Here is a 20434-nt window from a genome sequence, read left to right as displayed (position 1 = left end):
CACAAGATGCTTGTACAGCAAGTTCTTCCTGCTATACTTTCCACACCATTTGTTATCCAAATTGTGTGTAGTACCTCTCTAGAGACAGACATCTGCATACCAAAAACCCTTCTGAACAAGCACAACTATGATATAAAAGTTCTCAGTGAAATCTGGAGTCAAATCACAGAAGTCCCCAGAACTACAATCAGATCTGAAAGCTGTTCTGCAGCCAGCCAGGGAGAGAGACCTACCAAGTACTGCTCACTTCCCCAGAGCCCACAGGAATGATCCAGGGTCCTTTTAAGCTTTTCTGAAACGTACATGCACACATGGCCACACACTAAAGACCTCCAGAATGTACTCAGCCAAAGCCTTCAGCCACTTAAACATTACAGCCGTGTGTGGTTGCTGGGGTGTTTTTTAAAGCTAAAAAGTAAATGTTATTAGGAATAACAACTTACCAGTGCTTCAACCAAGAGCAGCTACTTTGCTTACAGTGAGTAAATCAATTCCTCAACACATCTGTAGGGAAAATAGGATATTAAAAGAACTGAATTAAAATAAATTAAAAAACAAGAGATGTAGACCTTAAGGTCTACAAGACCAAGCATTAGGTTTTATTACAAAACCCTCATAAAAAAAAAATATAAAAACAAACAAACCGCCCCCACGAACACAAAAAACCCAACCATTTCCAGCTCACAGCATGTGCTACAGAAGTAATTTTTATAAAAAAATTAAAGTATCACTAAGGAACCTGTTATTAAAGAACCTGTAAACAACCCAAGAAATTCAGACCCAGTCCACATATTTATTGAGAAAAAAACAACAAAAAATATATTATTTGAAGTTTTTGAAAAAGATCAATCAGGCATCAAGTGGAAGCATTCTTAAACAAACTGACTTGCCCTTCACAATAGAAAATAAAATGCTCTTTTTACTGAGAGGAGGTATCTGCTGGCTGCAGGGCAATTATGTAACACATTTATGTGGAACAAATTATCTACTCTATCTCAAAGTTACTCATGTATGGGCAAGGTCCAAATATGGAACTCTGACTCTAAAAATGCCTACTGGCAATCTGTATCAATAAATTCTTAATCATAGTTACCTTAAGCAAAGGTAGCAATATTAAAGACCTAAACTCTAAAACAACTCATAAATCCCCTTTTCAGGGTAATTTTCAACTACATGAAGTAAGACGTTCAAGTTTATCCTCTTGACACATACAAGCAAACCACTACTCTTGTCATCTCTCAGAATCTACTTATATTGAAATATAGCCTCAAATGCATAAAAATTAATGAACCTATCCAATGTGTACTGTGCAAGCCTCTAAATTCTTCTCTTCCATTTGACAGCTGCTCAGAGGTGTAGAAAGAAGTATGGCATGAACAGGATTGTAATTTCTTTGTTGATGCAATTTATGCAAACTCTTATTATGGAAAAAGCCTTTAGAAAGGGAAGTGACAAAAAAAATATAGCAGTAGACTGGCATAAGCACATAGAATATCCTAATGCATGTGAAATTTAGAGGTTTTAAAATGTATTAATGATATTTTAAAATGTATTTGAATGGGCACAAGCAGCTGCTACTTAATTGAAGCACAGAACTTCTGTGAAGTGCCCATCCACCATCTTAGAAGAAACTCAACATGGCTGCTGGACCCTGATCAGCCATGAGGCATCCACCAGTCATCCAAGGCATGAAAAATGAACCAGGGACTTGGGCCCTTTGAATCATTTCATTCAAAAAAGGCCACTTAGAAACTACAATCTATATGAAGACAGGTAAAGTTAATGACTGGAAGACTCTCAGTTTACAGCTCTCAGCCATTTTTAATAATTCACTGCACAGCTACACATCCATCATTGCTTTCAAGTTGGTTCTTGTTTTCTTTAGTTCTAGAGCACGCACACAGCTATGGTAGTTTGACAGAAACTTTAATGAGAGTAATATTTAATATGGCTGTCACCACAAAGCACCTTCCTCTAATGACAGTGTTAGGAAGACTCCACCAGAGTTTGTTCTTCTGACCTCAGCACACTTGTGCAAAAGCAATCTTGGGTGTGTCAGAGTGGTATCACGTAGTAGTAGTAGTAGTGACACTTCTCTTCTTGGAAGTGAGTGGATAAACCAAACAATGAGTTTTGTAAAAACAGCACGAGGATGTTGATAATATATTACATTTCATTCACGCAAGTTATTTTTTCTCACTATTATAGAATACACCCCTGTATTTTGAGTTTTTAATTTTCACATTCAAAACACATTCACTCTTAAACTACAGAATAAATCACCAAAGCCATACGTTTATGCCACAAGCCAGAAACCAAAGCTTGGAAATACAAGTCTTGGCTGAAAAAAATTAAGTTTCCTTGTTAACAGCTGTATTTCCTGTATCTAATGTCAAAATCTTTTAATCAGACTACTTGCTATAATTGTTGCAGCCTGATGATTAAAAAAATCCATCCCCTACTTAAAAATAAGCATGAATTTACTTTTTCTAATAGCTGTGGCTTATTTTTGTTTTAAAATTACAGACACTTGAAGTACAGTATAGCCTACCACACAAAACATGCCCGACATCATAGGTCCATGGCTCCTTCCCCCAAAGACTGGCACTAACCATCACAAAATGCATCTCCTTTTTCAGCAAGAGGTGAGGTCAGACACCCAAAAGGTATGACCCGGTACCACATTTTCTCTTGTATTTATTATTTAATTAACAAAGTATTTTGGCAAAGATGATGTGTATCACCACACCAATGTTCTTCCATGTACGCTGTCAATGCTACCAGAATCTCTTCTATGAGAATACTTAACACAGGTTCATATCCCCCACAGAGGAACAGATTTCCTCCACTGAGAAGGTTTGGACTCAACCTGAGCGGTTCTCCTGACCCGCCTCAATCCTCACGAGCACGCTGTAGCGTAGCCATGAACTTGGAACTTCCCTCAAGTCCCAGTAGTGTGCATCTAACCCACTGAAGTCCACCTATCCTAGAGGTGAAGCCACAGTTAGCTGAAAACAAGTTGTTCTTGCACGAAAAGGCAGCTCACAAAAGGGACAGTTAAAGCTGCTTTTACTGTAATGTCTATTCAACACTATCAGTATCAGAACAATACTGGAAAGATGCAAGGCCGTTAAAATCAAAGTGCTCAATTTCATAGTTATCATAAAATGCTCAGGTCACGCAAGATCTCTCTTGAGCACTGTGATTTTCTCATTTTTACTTTTCTACTTTTTTTTTTTTTTTTTAAGAGCAGGTCAGTTAGAAGCTGCAGATTCCAACATTTCAGAATTTAATACCAGGAATATAAGTCGAGTCTGACAGGTTCAATCCCATCAGTGTTATCGGACTTTTGCGTGACCAGGCTGGTCTTGCCTTTATCATAATAGACTGTGCAGTATCTGTGATTTTTGACCCTCTAAACTCAAAATTTATGTGGGATTTTAGATATGCCCTGTCATTCTTAAGGTGTGAGATAATTTCTAACACAAACTTATAGTTCTCACACTTCCCATCAGACAGTCACACGATGAAGTCGCAGGAGCATTATGACATATCACCTTGCTTGTTAGCTGTGTTTGCTGCAGGACATCCATGACAGTGGCACATGTCCAATGTCTATAAATATAATTTGAACCCTACCTTCCACATCAGCAGTGACTCACTGCAGATAAAGGTTTATTACAACCTGAAGAGACATTTTTGTAAAGCTTATGGAAAATCGTGTACAATCTCTTCTCTATGAAGAGACTGAAGGCTTCATCCAAGCCAAAAAAAAAAAAAAAAAACAACCCAGCTGCACTCGGGTGAGGGTTCACAATTGTATTTTTTTGGTTATCATGATGAATTAAGTAACTTGAAAAAGCAAATCATCAAAAGTATTTTTGGGAATCCTGATACATGTGTCCTCATGAAGACGCCTTACGCTTTGAGGTCCTGAGTACGCACAGAAGTACACGAGCATGGGAAGCTGGGAAAAGGAACCAGTTAAGACAGGCAAACAGGATCCCCCACTTTTAATTACAGAGTGGTGAAAGCCTGACTCAAAGGTTACTGAGATCCTAAATGCAGAATCTGAAGTGTAAAAACAAAAAATAAACATTAAAAAGCTGCTTTGTTTACACTGCAAGAAGAGCAAGATACCTCATAACAACTGGGTACCACTTTAGGCTTTTAGAATAAAATTTACAACAAAACCAGAATTTTAAAGTTTATTGTATAAGCAATTTCTTGAAAAGGAAAAGCTTATGAGCATCTTTTGCTAATAAACCAATACCTCAAACTAAGGAAAAGCATTCCTGAAGTTTGATTAGACAATATCCATAGGAGATGATAATCCTTTGGCTTCACCGCATGTCAACATGGTCATAGCAGATTGTTAAAAAGTTGTACTTTTGAGTGACCATAAAATCTTCAAATATGCAGGAGACATTAACGCTGCTGTAGTACGTACATACCAACAATTTCCAAATGCACTAAGCTCAAAATAAAATAAATTCAACAAGGTAAAACACTGAAACTTAAATGTTTAATGTTTATTAAAAAAAAAAAAATTGTTTCCAGTATGATTAAAAAACAAAAAACACAAAACAAACAAAACACAGTGTAACATACCTGGCACGCACAGTACAGAATTTTGTTCAAGGTCTTTTGCCCAACTAGTCATCTGAACCTTTGGAAGAACAATATCCAGTAATAGCCCTTAAAGATAAAAAACAACAAAACCAGGTTTGTCTGAAAACAAGGAATAAACGAGCTCTTTAATCCTGACATTCTTGACTGACAAACTTTCTGAAAATACGTAAAGGAAATGTCTTTGAAAAAACGGAAGTTTTACCAACAGTACAAAACCAATATTCTGTCCTTGTTAAGCATTAGTCCCCAAAACCAAAAAAACAGGCCCCAAAATCTCCTTCTCTATGAATTCCTGAAGTCTTGGGTTACTACCTTCATATACAAATTCTACAATTTCCCCAAACGCTAATGCTACAAGCTCATTACGTAAAAAACCTGTATCCTAAGTTTAATGCAGGTTTTCACTGGTGAAACAGGACATACAGAACTTCAGTTTATATGCACATAGTGTCCTTTTCCACCAAATACAATACATATACATGTACCCATATATGATAAAAATAAACAATCCACATATTTAACAGCCTTTAGTAAACTAAAATTTATACCCAAGCAGCACATAAATGTGACATTATATGAAGACAGTCTACCTGTAACTGCAACAAAAAGCTTTTCAGAAGTCCAGACAATTTATAAAAATGTGTCCCCTCCATATAAAAATGAGATTTTTTTTTTCTTCAAATCTGCACAGTACAAAAAAGGCAAAATCCAGTTTCAAAAAATAACAAGTAAATTAACATATTAACACAAGGTATAACCATTCTTACCTAAGAAAAATAAGGCATGAATGAATCCTCTGGAAGGTAGTCAGGAAATAAGGTTCTGCTCACGAAATCCTACCTGAAAAAACAAAGTATGGAAATTTTCAGTATTTTGCTTTAGAAAAGCAGCGTTACTCATATGTCTGAAATCTATCAATCTTTAGATAATTATTAAGTCAGGAAAAACTTATGATTGCAGTAACTATCTTTTGAGCTGAACTCTAAAAATAAAAGTATGAGTGGCTATACATTCCTGGCTGAAGAAAAACCCACTGGAGATGAGTGACTGACATACAACATGCATGATCTGTGTTTTTCATGAATAACTGCAGTCTGCTCTTCTGTCTCCTATTACTTTAATTTTGAAAGATTTAAAGCTAAAATTCCAATTTAAGATTTTTTTACTGCATAATTTATCACACAATATCCCTCAGCCCTTTTACTTTTTTTTCCACATTAAAATCTTGAGCAATACGCTATACAAAATTAAATAAAACCTTTACTGATAGCAAGGTTATTTTAAAATGGCTTCTGTCATCAGCTTCTCTGAATTTCAAGTCCTAAGTTACTTCATCTCCCCAAAAAAACACCTTTTTTGCCCTTTAGAATACAGTTTTAAATCCTTCAGCTTCTTTAATCAGATCTCAAACTGTTATTTTCACACAAGGAACACCATATTTGCACAACCTCTAGACAACTTTTCTTGCCTTTTGTGAAAAGCCATAACATTTTATTTTGCAGCAATTATATTTATCACCAGCATTACTTCATACTCTAGAAGTGTAGAATCATTCTGTAAATATACAATTAAAAAACAATTTTTATGCTGGATTAAAAGATGTATAAATTCAAACACCTACACCTTAAATATAAAAAACCTGCTGCAGAACTATTAAATAAAACACATTATGAATTACAAGTATTTTGTTTTCTGGACAATTACCTGCTATTTTATTTTCAGCTGTTAAAATAAACCAGTCAAAACTATTTAAAAAATTATCCTGTAATATACTTAAGACAAATTCAGCAGACACCCACCTAAAGCTAGAACTTTCTTTAGGGCAAAGTGTGTATGGCAGAACCTGTTCTACACTGCAGAACTGTTGCTGGGGTTATAAAACCACCATAATCCAAATCTAAAATAAAGACACCGAACACTTTGCATAAAGGTGACAGAAGTCCAGTGGTTGCTAAAACTTGTATTTCTATTTCCAAAAAAAAGGGCTAACTTCAATTGTTGCAATGACAGATTCTTATTTGCAGAGGAAGTACCGAAAAATTTAGATTTACCTCCAACTGCAGTATTTAAAATCTGCACAGAGTTTTATAACCTTGCACAAGCGTATACCATTAAAATCCAACAAATATGGCTACGCACAACCTCCAATTAAACCTAAAGTTTTTAGTATTTGCCTTTTGCTCTTCTACAGGGACTTTTTATATATTTAGAATTACAATTTTACCCTTAAATTGGTAATTGCTGAACGCAAGCCAACCCAAAACAAACGTCAGCCATTACATTTAAACTTGCATTTTTAGAAAGTCTTGCAATAGGTGTTGTACAACTTCTAAATTATCAGAACACCGAAAGGACGATTAAAATGTTTTGCAAAGAAAAGTAACTGTGAGATCTCTGAAAAACCTGTAAACTGAATAATAAAAACAAACCTGATACCCATTAAATGTTTTTTAAAAGCTTTCCATGTCAGACGCAAACTCATCCGTTTCCTTATCGTGTAATTCGTATTTAAGTAACTCTCTTTTCTTTTTGTAGTGTCGCTTAAATCACAACTGTAGTATTTTGCCAACTTTAAACGGCAGACTTGGTACGACCGAGCTTTGTTTTTCTCAAGCTTTTAAGTTTCTACATTGCCGTTTTAATTACAAAATCAAATTTGCAAGTAATTCCTAGGAGTTTTCTTTTAAACTTCTGCACCTGAATTGCTGTTTCTCCAGTGAAGTCAATTTCTCTCTATTGTTTCATAAAGTACCAATCTGTCTCATCCGCAGCCTGTTTCTCTTACTGGCTTACAAAGAGTTAAAAGCCAACACCCCACAAAAAAAAACACTCCAAGTTTTATTTTTAAGAGAAAAGGACATGGCGTCTTTGTTCTTAGAAACTACGAAAACATGTCCATCCGACCAGCGACGGGCAAGAAACGCTCTTTACACAGACACGGGGCTAAACATTTCAGTGATGCTGTCGTACAGCCTTCACCTCTCCCCCCTCCCTCCACTGCTGCATTGGAGTTCCAGGCTGGTTTGCAGATACCCCCCTTGAACGCTGCGCCGGGGGGATCCGGTCCGCAGCCCCCCCTGCCCTCGGTGCTGCACAGGGGAGCCAAAACCCGCCGCTGCTCCCCCCGGGGCTGCATCGGGGACGGGGCGTGCGGAGCCTCCCGGGTGCTCGCAGGAGAGCGAAGGGAGCGCCCGCAGCCGCCGAGGGTCACCGGGCTCCCCACGTCCCGCCGCTCCCCCTCAGCTCAGCCCGGTCTCGGGCACGGGCGGGGGTCCCCGAGGGTACCCGCAGGTCCCCTCTGCGAGCGGCGGGGGGGGAAGGAGGGGGCAGGGAGAGGCAGCGCCCCCTCCCCCTCCCGGCTCCAAGGACATTTTGTTTTTCCTCCCAAGGACAAAGGACAATGAGGAGCCCGGAGACTCCGGCACTTACCCGGCGAAGAGCAGCCCGCTGACAGGCACCCGGGGCCCCGAGGACGGGGCGCTGCTCCCGGCTCTCCCTGCCCGCGGTCAAGGGCAGCCCCGCGCCCGCCCGGCGAGGGAGCGGCGCGGGCAGCGCTCGGCAGCCCGGCGCCATTGCTGCCCGACCGTCGGCAGCCCCGCTCGGCAGCCCGGCTCGCCGCCCTCCGAAGCCCCGGAGCCCACAGAGCGCCGGGCCCGATTTGGCGCCCGGGAGCGGCACCGAGGGCGCCCGCCGGGCGTCTCCGGTGCGAGCGGCGGGGACAGCGCCGGGAGACGGGCGGGAGCTGCGGCTGCTCCCCGGCCATCTTGTGCCGTGTGTGTGAGGGAGCCTCCGCCGTCTCCTCTCAACTCCTTGCTCCCCTCCCCCCGCACAACATGGCCGCCCGGTCGCTCCTCACTGCGGCGGGGAAGGGGCGGCACCGCGCGCGCGCCCCGCCCCTCCCCGCCCTCGGCTGCGCGCGCGCCGCGCGCCGCTCCCCATTGGCCTCCCCCCGCCCGGGGCCCGCGCGCTCCGGCGCCGCGGCCTCCCATTGGCCCGCGCTCCCCGCCTCAGCCGCCCGCCATTGGCTCCCGCCGCCTCCTCGCGCGCCGGCGGCAGCAGCCGCCCCTCAGGGGGAGGCGGGAGCGGGAGCAGCCGCGGCCGCCGCCCCCTTCCAGCCCCACCTGGCCGGGCCGTCCCACCTGAACTGCCCCAGCACAGCCCCGACCCCGCTCGGCCCGAGCATTGCCAGACCCCACTGCAGAGATCTCCTCGTGCCTCCGCCTGCCTGCACTGACACACAGCGGGGTTCAGCCCCCTGAGTTGGCTCCTGGCGCCCCGCATCTCACGGCCCCGTTTGCCGCCATTCCAGAAACAGCACCTCTCTTATCAGCCCTTGACATGAGCCAGGGAAAGCTCACCCGCCAGGGTCCCCACGGAGGAGTGGGGCCACGAACCCCTCTGTTCTGATGGGATGCACACCGCTGTTGTGCACCCTCAGCCCCAGAGCCCAGCTGGGGCACAGAACCACACAACCCAGTCACCTGCCTGTCTGCCACATCAGTCCCCCATTACTGTTGCTCAGAAACAGATGCACAAAAAAAAAAAAAAAAAAAAAAAAAAACCTAGGTATCCTGCTTTTTTCAGCCAACACGCTAGAAACTCTCTGGTGTGCCAGTCTCACTAGGACACTGCCTCCTATTTTGACTAGAGCCATGGAAACCACTTCAGATATCAGCAAAATGGAAAGATATCTCTTAAATTCCTGGTCACTGCCATGAATCCTGTGCCCAGCCCCAATTATGGTGCTCCTCTGCAAGAAGCACACATAGAAAACATGACAGAACTGATATTTGTATCAGTTTTACTAATACAAAGTTTCACTTCAGCAGTCACTTTGAATAATATGCGCACCTTTCACCTTTCATTTGCCAAGGTGACTCCATTAAAAGCAGAAAGAAATTGTCTAAGTCCTCCTTTTTCATATTAATGAACCTGGGTAATTATGACATAATTAACAATGCTTCAAATTACTATGGAAGGCCTCAGGATCCAGTCTGGCACTAGAGATCATGCAGCTGGACTTTGGCAACTTTCTCCTGAGCTGAGTCCTGGAAAAACCACAAAGAAGTGGCCAGCTGAAAAGAATCAATCCCTATGATTTTGAGCCAAGAGTTGTATTTCCTTTCAAAATACAGAGAAAAGATGACCTCGTGTATAGGATAGCAGGAGATATCTACTACTTATAGACAGTGGGATAAGGTGTCACCATCTTCAGAGAAGGGATGGTGGTGACCCACATAAAGGTGCCACAGCACGGGAACCTCCAGTCAAGGAAGCAGTGGTGGTACAAAGGAGCCAATGTAGCTTCTCACTGAAAAGGAACAAAATGCCTTTTTTTTTTTTTTTCCCTCTCACAAGAAGAATTATTGAAGTTCTAGTCTACGGAGACTATGGATAGCAGAAAGCCTGTTCTTGCAACTTCTTTCCCATTTAGATTCCTGCAAAGGCCAATCCTCTTACTCTCATTGGAACTGCTCTCACATAACTGCATCTAAAGGTGCTTGCACAGACAAAACTCAGATGTTGTCCTCCTTGGAAAACCACCAGCAGTGAAAAAAGGGGGAAGGACGAGGCAGGATCCAGATGAAAGCAGGGTGCAGCAACAGCATTTTTCCTTTTGTCAGCATTTTCAGCCAATCCTGCATGGTAAAACTTCACAGCAAAGACCAAGATTAGAAAATCCATGTACAATTTCCAGCCTTTCTCTTATTTCTTCCCAAAACACAGCTTCTAGCAGAATATATGCGTGATCACTTGCAATAACCACATGAAAGGGAGAAAAGAGATCAGGGATTCTAGACATAATAGTGCCTTGTAAGAGTAGTGTGATTCCAGCCAGGAGAGCTGAGATTGTGCCTGAACAAGACCTAACCTGTGTGCTCAGACTGTTATCTGATTTTCTCTAGCTATACCAGACTGCCTCGTAATAGACTGTTCCTCTAAAAAAAAAAAAAAAAAAAACCCACATAACAACCCCATGTACATTTATAGATAAATGCTTCTGAAGTCTGTTACTCTATTGCTGCTATGTGTTACCAAAAAATTACTCAAAGTCTAATATCTTCATTAAATATGTGCAGCACTGCTCTTTTGCTTCCTGGGCACCAAGACCTGAAGCAGCTCTGAAAATCCTTCCATGAGTATCCATGACCTCCTCCGTTCCTTAGCCCTGAGTAGTTGCACGGAGGTGAACACAAGTAGAGTCACTCTGCAGAGCCATGGTGTTGCTGTTCCTTACCAGGAACAGACTGCATTCTTCTTCCTAATGAAACAGTGGAACAAGATTCTCATTCCTACTCTGCAGTTACACTATTTTTTCCCTCCTAAATTCAGCATTTCTACACTGCAATTTCCTCTATAAAGTTCCTTCCTTCTTTTTTAGATAATACATTCTCTTCCTTTGTGTATCATTAGACCAAACACTTCAGCCATGTTTTATGAACCACATGTCTGAAAATAATGACACAAGTTAATGTTTCCATTACTAATTTGGGAACTATTTTCTGAGATTGCGTCTGTGGCTGGAATTCCAGATGGAGGCACAGAACCTGACTTTCTGGTACTCTGTTTTCTTCTAGAACCTTTCTTCCTTCCCCCAGCCCAATGTTATTATCCCTTAGGGACAACTTAAAAAGGCACAGGGCAATGCCTTCCCCACCTGTCCCAACCTGCCCTTGGTACCAGAGGACACCAAAAGGTTGGTGAAGCAGTTTATTCTTTGTTTTACAGCATAGCCCACAGATCCTTGGAAACACAAATATAATGGAAAGGCAAATACTGGAAGGCAAATGGTTGGAAAGGCATCTTGGACAAAATGGTTAAGTATTGTATCTGCCTTTTGAAGTAGAAAACTGAGAAATGTCACCAAACTTTTCTTCAACCAAAACTCTCACTTTTCAGCAGAAATCAATGCAAATTTCCTAGGCCCTAGGCCAAACAGAATAGTCTGGATTACTTGGACAGAGAATATGCAAACAGGATATGGAATGCCCTTTGAGCACAGCGAGCTGTTTGTGGGAGGCATTTAACTTCCTGTGACCTGGTGATTATAGAAGTTGTCACTTTGCCCTGAATCAATCAGGGGCTCTATTTTCAGATTTTGTATGTAACCTGTAACATGTTGGTCAAGCAAACAATCTGCTTTCCCCCCGCACCCCCTTCTGTTTCCTTCCTCAGTAATCCACTACTAAAATCACAGCAACTGCTCAAGTAGATACAAATTCACCTTCTAAGCATGGAACCACGTTCCCCGTGTGACTGGTGAAGATGATTATGGTGTATTGATCCCAGCTAAAGCTTTTCGCTACTGTCACAAGACAAGCAATAAACCCAGCAGCAGCAAGGATAAAACTCAGTTCTAGCAATGAAGTCGTGCTGTTCATTCTGCTCCAAGTCTGGAACTGGAACTGAAATCCAGACTTTTGCTCCAGCCGGTAATGAATAATTGCAAACACATCGACACACATAAAGAGAACTTCTACATATGCCCTTTTTGTTCCTAGGCTTTAACACCAAAAACTGAGATTATGTTAATATGGGGTGTTTGCTGACACTTCTATGGGGCTCATGTTCAGAACGATGAACCTTGTGAGCAGCAAAAAAAAGATTTATTACTATGAATAATTAGAAACAAATTCCTATCAGTGTTATAAACATATGGTAAAGAAAAAAATCTTTCAGTCTAAGCCAAACCCCAGTGTTTTTTCACTTTATTAAAAATAAAGCTATTTTAACCAAGATTCAGCTCTTTCTATTCCTGCTTTCAAAGAAAAGTAAGTTAATAAAAAGTATAAAGATGAAATGGTAGTCAGAAATGGATTCAACATATTTTATGGGACTTAATGGTCTCTCCTAAGCAATTTTTTAACTTGCTGGTCACAATGTATCAAAGAGTCAGTACTGTTACTGTATACGTGATCTTGTGGCCTGAGCTCAAAGTTTGGATCTAAGAGCTCCTAAACAACCGACAAATCTCGCTGTTTCAGTTTTGCATGAGTTCCTGTATACAATAAAGCAAATAACAGACCAGTAACTATTGTCTAGTGAGAGGATTAATTATTATGCTTTATACTAACTCCACTAGGGAATACATACACATTTTTTTTGGGAAATCAAATCTACTTTTCTTAAGGAGGTTTGAGACTTGAAGTTATTTGGTTTTATTACAGATCATCTTCAAACTAACCCTTGTTGCCATCTTAACTGGATATAAGAAATAGAGACCATCTCAGTCAAGGTATTTACACTGTATTTGGTCAATGTCTACCACACTGCTATTGCCTTAAGTGGCAGCCTTAGAGGTATAAGAAAAGTCAGAAAGAAGCAGTAGTCCTTAGTGTGCTGAAATCTTATGAGAGTTTAAAACTCTAGACTGTTTCAAACTTAAATAATGTTGGTGATTGGATATTAATATGTTTAATTGTTTCTTAAAGTAAACCACTGGAGCTTGGAACAACAAATCTGTTTCTTTACTCCCTTTTTTAGCCCCTACTTCTTGTATGGAATGTTCTGCTTTTTCAAGATCACCTTTTAGGTAACAAACTATTCTGCTTGGCTTGGAAAACTTTTATAAGAGGACTGGGACATGGTAGAAAAATACTGACCATTTTACTTGTCTCCACTTAGACACTGGAATTCATAGAAGTGTTAACAAGGTATTACATGTCTCCTTACATGAAAAAATCATTGCTTACTGCTGACATCACCTTTGAAAGCAAATAAGAAACTAAAGTGCACCTTTCCAGGGACTGTAATGCCAGAGGCAGAGCACACCAAGGCAGGTGCTGTGACCTGGCTTACACACTTGAACTGCTCCGCACTGATCAAGTTCCCTGCCTGCAGACTTGCAGGACTGGAACCATACAAGGATTAGATGTGGTGATAGGGTTTGAAATCACTTTAAAAGGTGCAAGCAGCATTCTTTATCTCACCATTCCGACTGGAAAGAGAGTCTGCAGAGTCACGGGAGTGTTTGGTGATCATTGTTTTAACAAGAGTTTGTTAAAAAAAAACCCAAAAACATCAGCACAATTAAGGGAGCCTAATCTTACATTTCAAAATAGATACTGTTCTCTCATTTTCCAATATGTTATGGAATTGTTACATAATGAGTCAGAATATTTTATAACTTTTAAGCCAAATCTTCAGAATATCTGAACTTTAAATGTAGCTGCAAAATTTCTAAAAGATATAGACAATGAAATTAATTTTTTTTTGTAACTTCACATAATTTGAAATTCTAGCGTGATTATTTCCTTATGCACATTTAAAGCCCATTTTCCAAAGGCATTTACCTGACCATCCTTGAAACTTATTTCCTGCAAAAGCCAGTAAAGCTTGATTGTTTAACTGTTCAAGGATCAGAACAATTAGGATCAGAAAAGGGAAAACAGGCTTAGCACAAATATGTGTTTACACATCAAAATCAAAGGACGGAGGACAAAAAATTTCCAACTATAAGCTCAAATTTTTATTTTTACACACTCTCCATTTGAGTTCTGGTGGAGACTTTGGAAAGTTATGATGATGATTGTAACAACAACTACATTTTCTTGGTAAATCTCCTTGGGGTTTTGGAGGCAAAGGCTTTCATACCAGCCTTGCAAACATGAGGAATTTCACTCAGGCTGAACAAGATAAATTACAGCTACTCTAGAATGAAAACAGCCCAGACCTCCAAAACTGCAAGTATAGAACTGGGATTTTTATTTCAAGCAAGTTTCAAGCCTGTTTCTATAATGATCTTCACTCTCGTCTCCCGTGTGCAGGTGGCACCGTAGGGCATTTATTGATTGCTATATAAAAGTTGACAAAATGATGCATTATTCAGTAAATTGCCACATGCAGGGAAAAGAAACGGTACCTTTTTTTTCTGAAATCTTACAAGCATATACTTTTTTTATTTCATAGATTGTGACAAAGCACTGAATCACCCTGTTGTAATACACCATATATATAAAAGACCCCTTATGTAATAACTCAAAACAAACTTTTTCACATTTGTCAATACTTGCTAGATATGGAGTCAAATTTTTGCTGTAGTGAGACACCGACACACTTGGATTAGAACATCACCTGAACAGAAACAGCTCCTGTGTCAGGCTGATGTTTCTCATGAGCTTTTATATTTTCTTCCACCAGTCAATTCATTATAAACTGGCTCCTGCCAGAACTTTACCCAACTCAGAAAGCTCATCAGCCCAGGGACTAGAGCAGCTCTGGGCACGTCAGGCACATAAACTCTGGAATTACCAGCTTTAACTGTTGCAGACGAGATTTTCATGCTGAAACAAATACTCCCTCTCTCTCTGACCAATGCAGTATGGGTGACAATCTTGTCTCAGCTTAAAACTATTCACAGCACACTTTTTTTTTTTTAATAGTCGAAGTTTTATATTAGGTGTTGAGCTGTGACAAAATGTCCTAGAAAACGCTGTTGGTACAATCCTGTAACAAAATTAGGTCAATGGCTTGTTGTGCAATTAAAGCAGCAGAGCAAACACAAGACATTTTGGCTGAGACACGCACAGTGCTTGATCACCACCTGAAAAATCTGACTGTCACCTTCATTGCCATTTCACCCAGAGGAAGATCCCAACAAGGCTCTATGTGGCCAAAACAAGATTTATTTTCTTCAAGATTTAATCATGCATCTAACCAGAATCTATCACTTCTCTCTACAAATGTGTTGTAAGTGTAGAAAGATTTAGTTTAATAACAAAAGCTGAGATTTTGATCTCTTCTTGTTACTCCAAACACATGGGACACAAGTTATGTGCCTGTGCCTTTAATTCAGGGCTGAGTAATTACATTTAGGCCCATGGAATCACTCCAGTTTTTTCTTGGGGTCGAAACCAAATGTTGTCCTAAGGATTTGGAAGCACATGAAGTGAATTAGGGATGAACATGTATGGCAGTAGTTGGAAAATGCAACTGAAGTGAACTAATCCAGTCTGCAGAAGGGAAAGAAAACCTGAAGCAGACGTCTAAATTTCAAGAGTAAGAGCAAGCACGTCGTAACTTTGCACATGCAGATATAATTTCATCACCATTCTTTTAATTTCCCCCAACACTTATTTTTCTTTCATATTTTTATTAATAATGGCAAAAGAAATAATTTAAAAGAAATAATTTAAATTGTGCTAGGTACTTCACCTCTTATTCCTCTCCTTCAGTATACCTTTAAAACCTTTCCCTAAAACAGAATATTGACTATGAAGAGACCAAACGTGAGACAGAAGTAGAAACAAATAGGTCAAAATAAAATACTTTTAATTTAGAAACTATCTCAGATTTTCTTGTAATGAGGCACACATGCTACTGATATTAAACAGTACATTTGAATACTCCAACCTAGGGTGTAAGACAAAGGAAACCATAGAGCACTTTGGGGGAAAAATGTCTGGAGAGCGTAAGTTCATACGTGTAGGAGCTAAAGGCAAATGCTTGAATAATTTACAATCATAACATGCATGAAAATGAAACACTCTGACTTTAATAACTAGCTTTTTTTTTTTCCCCTTAAACTCCAATTATTAAGCTATTGTGCTCCAGGCTAGCATATCAGGTGCTGATAATGAACATTCAGGCACAAGACTTCTGCTGCACAAACGAAAACTGTTCTGCTCAAAAGATTAATAAAGGATTATCTTCTTGTATATACATATATTTATATTTATATTTACACACACACACACCAAACAGAATGAAAATTGTAACCAAAATTGGAATGTTGAAGTCTACTCAAATGCTTTTAATAATGTGGAATTAAGTTTAGGGGAAAACGATAGCCTAATTAAGAGGTTCCAAAAGGCACATTAGTATATGCTGAAAAAGTGATTTTTATATATGAAAACTATTTTATGCTTTATGTTGTCATTATAATGCACAGTCTTAAACAAACCAAGGATATGCATGAATGTCATGCTAGAGTTATTCTACATTTATTGCTGGTTATCAGTGCGCTGCACCCAGGTTATGTTTGAAGTGCAGATGGAATGTAACCTTAGAAGAGTAAAAAAGGGCAATCAAGAAAAATAATGGTCGTGAGGTGGCAAAGAGCTTTTCTGTAATAAAGGAATCATTGTCTCAAAGAATTCTTTGCAGGTGACAAGCTTGAAAAGGAACCTTTAGACCCAGAGCAAGGAGATCAAAGACATTGCAAAATTCAGCTGCACATAATTTGGAGGAGTCTTAAATATCTCTAATACTCCTTGAAAACCTAGCTGGGATTTGAATACTGTGGCTGGAAGTTTTCAAGTCTTTTGTGAGCAGCTGAAATAACGACGGCTGCGTTCCTGGGAGTCAGCAGCCCCACACCCAAGTGTGCTGCACTGCTGCAGCATTCCCAGTCCCACACCATATTCCCTCAGAGGCTGCAACATTTCCGAGCTACAGATTATGGACGGGTCAGCTGGCAACGAGATGCTCATTGATGGGTCAGCAAGGAAGATGAACAGAGACCTTCTGCACTCATTTTGTAGCTCTTCCTTTAGAAGATGCACTGATTCATCTCTATAACGTGCAGTCTTCCCCAAAGTGCAGAACCTCTGGAACAGAAATTTGTTGAAACTGAACATCAGATCAAAAGCTCCAGGCCTTTAACAGCACCATTTCATGAGCTCTGCCTCCTTAAGAAGCCAGGAGAAAAAGTACAGCTACATGAAAAATAAATGAGCAGCTTTTCTTGACTCTGAAACCAGAAAATAATGACATGAAACCAAAATCAAATGCAGCACTATCAGTTGTATTCCCAAATGCCAGCATTAATTCTCCCTCTTCCAGCTCCCAGAGACTTGTTAAACAAATGAGCCTTATAATGCATTTTGCAAGTGAAAGGTCCCGGAGTGGTAAAAAGTCAACTCCCATACCAAAAGCCGTTAATGAAAATGCTGCAGCTTACTCCGGGAGTTCTGCACTGAAGGCATCAGCCTGAGCTCACTCCTGCCACGATTCCTATTTTCTCCTTTGATCAAAAGAGCAGTTCTGCAGCATTAGCAATAGTCTGGGCTTTTAGATCAAAACTAGTATCTCAAAACCTGGAAATCAAGTCAGCTCATGTAAATCACAAAAGGCCGGTTTTGTGTGTGCACAGACCGTTTTTTGTAGCAGAAAAAAACCCTCTATTTAAAACATGCCTGATGTACCACATTTTCCCTGCACACCTGGGCTGGGTGTACAGCCACGCTGTCAACCTTGATATCCTCCCTGCACTGTTCGTGGCGTTTTTGGAACCATGTACACCTCTAAGATTGTCTCTTGGAGAGAAATCTGATTTTGCTTTCACACTGTGATACCCTCAGAACTTTCCCCTTTTTCCCTGGTTTTCCCCACTTGTCATAACTTTTGTTCCTTCAAATTTAAAAAACGAAAGCCTTTGGACTAAAGGAGGGTGAAGGCGGGATGAATAAGCCTCTTGCTTCAAACTAAGGAGAAAAACCTTAAAATCCGAACTGCACGAGCACAACATGTCTCCTCTCGCTGCATTAATGCCGCCTCACGAAATGGCGCCTGCCTCTGCAGACAGCTGCCTCAAAACGCCCACGGCTCTTCGGGAAAAGAGAAATGCAAATTCTTTTTTGTTTGTTTAGTTTTTTCCCGCAAAGCTTTTATTTTTCTGTCTTCAAATTCAGCCCCTCGGTACCTCCCGAGAGCCCCCCGCAAAGCCGAAACCTGACGGGAAGAGTTCTCCTTCACAAAACGGCCTTTCCCCTCCGCTTTCGGAGCCCCCCCGGGACTGCTCCCCACACGGGTGTGGGTGTGTGGGGCTGTGGGCTCCTGCACACTGTAAATAAATGTGCCGATTCAGACGCTATCGCCACGATCTTGCCTTTCCAGAATTTTCTCCCTCCGCTTCCCAAATATAAAAGGAGTTTTTGTGCTGAACACGGAGCGGGAGCCGGTGACGGGCTCGGCGCAGGGCGCCATGTGGTATTTGGTTTCTCTACAGTACATGTTTTTATAATGAAGGGGGAAGGGAAGGAAGGGAGCTGCTCCTACCAGCATGCCAATAATCTGTTGCAAAGGGCTGGAGCGCTCAGAGCCAATTAGTGCTCCTGTTAACCATTTAACTGCGGAAACAAAGCCAGTCCCGGGCACGCAGTCCGCGGGATTCGAGACAGAAAAGACTGTGTAGGTTCCGGAGCATCCTGTTCGTACAGATTTTTTTCATAGATGTATTTGTTCCTTTTACTTTCGATAGACAAACTGGCTATTGAAACTCTGCTAGATCACAGCATGCAAAGGTGGGACAGCTATATCCTGCACACGTACACCACACAGTTTTAATAGAAGCTGGATGTGTTTCAGGATCAGTGCTGGCCGGTGGTGGAACGATAAAAACCACCCACAGGAGGTGCATTTCCGATACGGGTATCAGGTCCCTGCCACAGGAGCAGCAAATCCATGCTGTCCATGGTGGGCTGGGAAGGGTCAGAGTGCTGCTCTGCCGGAGAGTGGATGTGTCACTGCAACAACTCCCAGCAATGCTGCTGTGGGTGGAAAAACACCGTAAGGTGGGACAAGCTCTAGGAAAGCAATGGCAGCGTCTGTCTCCCTCCAAATGTGATGTCTCCGCCATCCAGACAGCAATACCCTGCACCAGTCTTGTTTTTTCAACTCCTTAACCACATCAGAACAAGACAAAAAAAAAAAAAAAAAAAAAAAAAAAAAAAGACTTTTTTTAAAATATACAGCAGTATAATTTCTTATAAACCTTTAAAACCTGAGGCAGGCCAGTTCGTGGCTTACTGTGTGTCACTGAACAAGCCAGGGAAGAAGACGCACAGGGAATTCTCAGCCTCGATCTTTTTCTCTGGGGGCAAGTCCGAACATTGCCAGAGAGCACTGACAAATTAGTCCTAACGCACAGCAACAGTAACCTGCTCCCGCTTGACCCAGCGGGTCTGTAAACCTATTTTTGTCCTCCTTTTTTATCCCATGACGTACCAGTGAATATTGGATCAGACTCCCAGGGATGCCAGGAGGACCAGCAGAGTTTGTACAGCTCATTGAAGTGCCCAGGGTGCCAAAAGCAGGCTCTGCACCGCAGCTCAGAAGCCCTGGCAAGAAGCAGACTTTACTTGCTTGGGAGGGGCCGCAGCAGCGCTGCAGGTCTGCTCCCACCCTAGGCAAGCTCTGCAGTGCACATGAAAGGCATATTGGAACATCACTACCTTCCCTAAAAGATGAAGTCAAATTTCCCTAGTAGCCATGGAGAAAGGCCAGTGCCCTTGAAAGCTGAAGGTTGCCACGTCTGAAGTGCTGTACTAAGGCTGACACTGTAACACATCTCACTTTTAAGCTCTAGGACGTATTCTGACTGAAGCATAACTTTACATTCAAATTAAAAACATTGGAGACCAAGGGGAGGAAACATATGGGTAAGAAACTAGCAGATTATTTAGGCATGTGAGCCGTCAGAGCACAGGCAATACAAAAGCTCTCTTGTTCCTGCTGCCTCCCACAGCTGCATTCACTAAATATATCCCGGGCTGAGAGCTGCATTTCTCCACCCCTTCCTCAGCCCAATCGCGTTTGCACAGGTCCACCCAGGTCCCTTCAGGCAGGCAGTGAGGCAGCAGCGATGCCCTAGTTACTGACAGCATGAAGAACACCAGTGACTAATCGTGTCTGCAACAGGGTGAAATTGTTACGTCCACACCTTTTTTGGAGAGGGAGTCCATGCAGCTGATCTATATTTAACTTAAACCCAGGGTGGCTTGTTCTCTATAAGGATACACTCATTTGTATCACACAATCAGTTACTGGAAGTTATTCCCATCAGATGATTTTCAATAGTTTA

At 41.4% G+C, this 20434-nt stretch overlaps 1 long non-coding RNA gene across 2 annotated transcripts in view; it reads right to left on the bottom strand.

The window, feature by feature from the left end:
- LOC128794567 (uncharacterized) overlaps nucleotides 1-20434 on the bottom strand; it is a 33051-nt gene that overhangs the window by 5248 nt on the left and 7369 nt on the right. Inside the window, exons 1-4 of one of the 2 annotated variants that reach the window (XR_008433188.1) lie at nucleotides 8062-8471; nucleotides 5400-5472; nucleotides 4612-4698; nucleotides 444-504 (exon numbers count right to left, since the gene is read on the bottom strand). This is a non-coding gene — a long non-coding RNA (uncharacterized LOC128794567). Of the gene's footprint in view, nucleotides 1-443; nucleotides 505-4611; nucleotides 4699-5399; nucleotides 5473-8061; nucleotides 8472-20434 lie in introns of those variants that run through there. The other variant, XR_008433189.1, reaches the window with a different exon arrangement.

Source organism: Vidua chalybeata, chromosome 13 (assembly GCF_026979565.1).
Source record: "Vidua chalybeata isolate OUT-0048 chromosome 13, bVidCha1 merged haplotype, whole genome shotgun sequence".
Taxonomy (NCBI): domain Eukaryota; kingdom Metazoa; phylum Chordata; class Aves; order Passeriformes; family Viduidae; genus Vidua; species Vidua chalybeata.
Note: the sequence above shows the minus strand (reverse complement) of the source record. Positions and strands in the feature narration are given on the sequence as shown.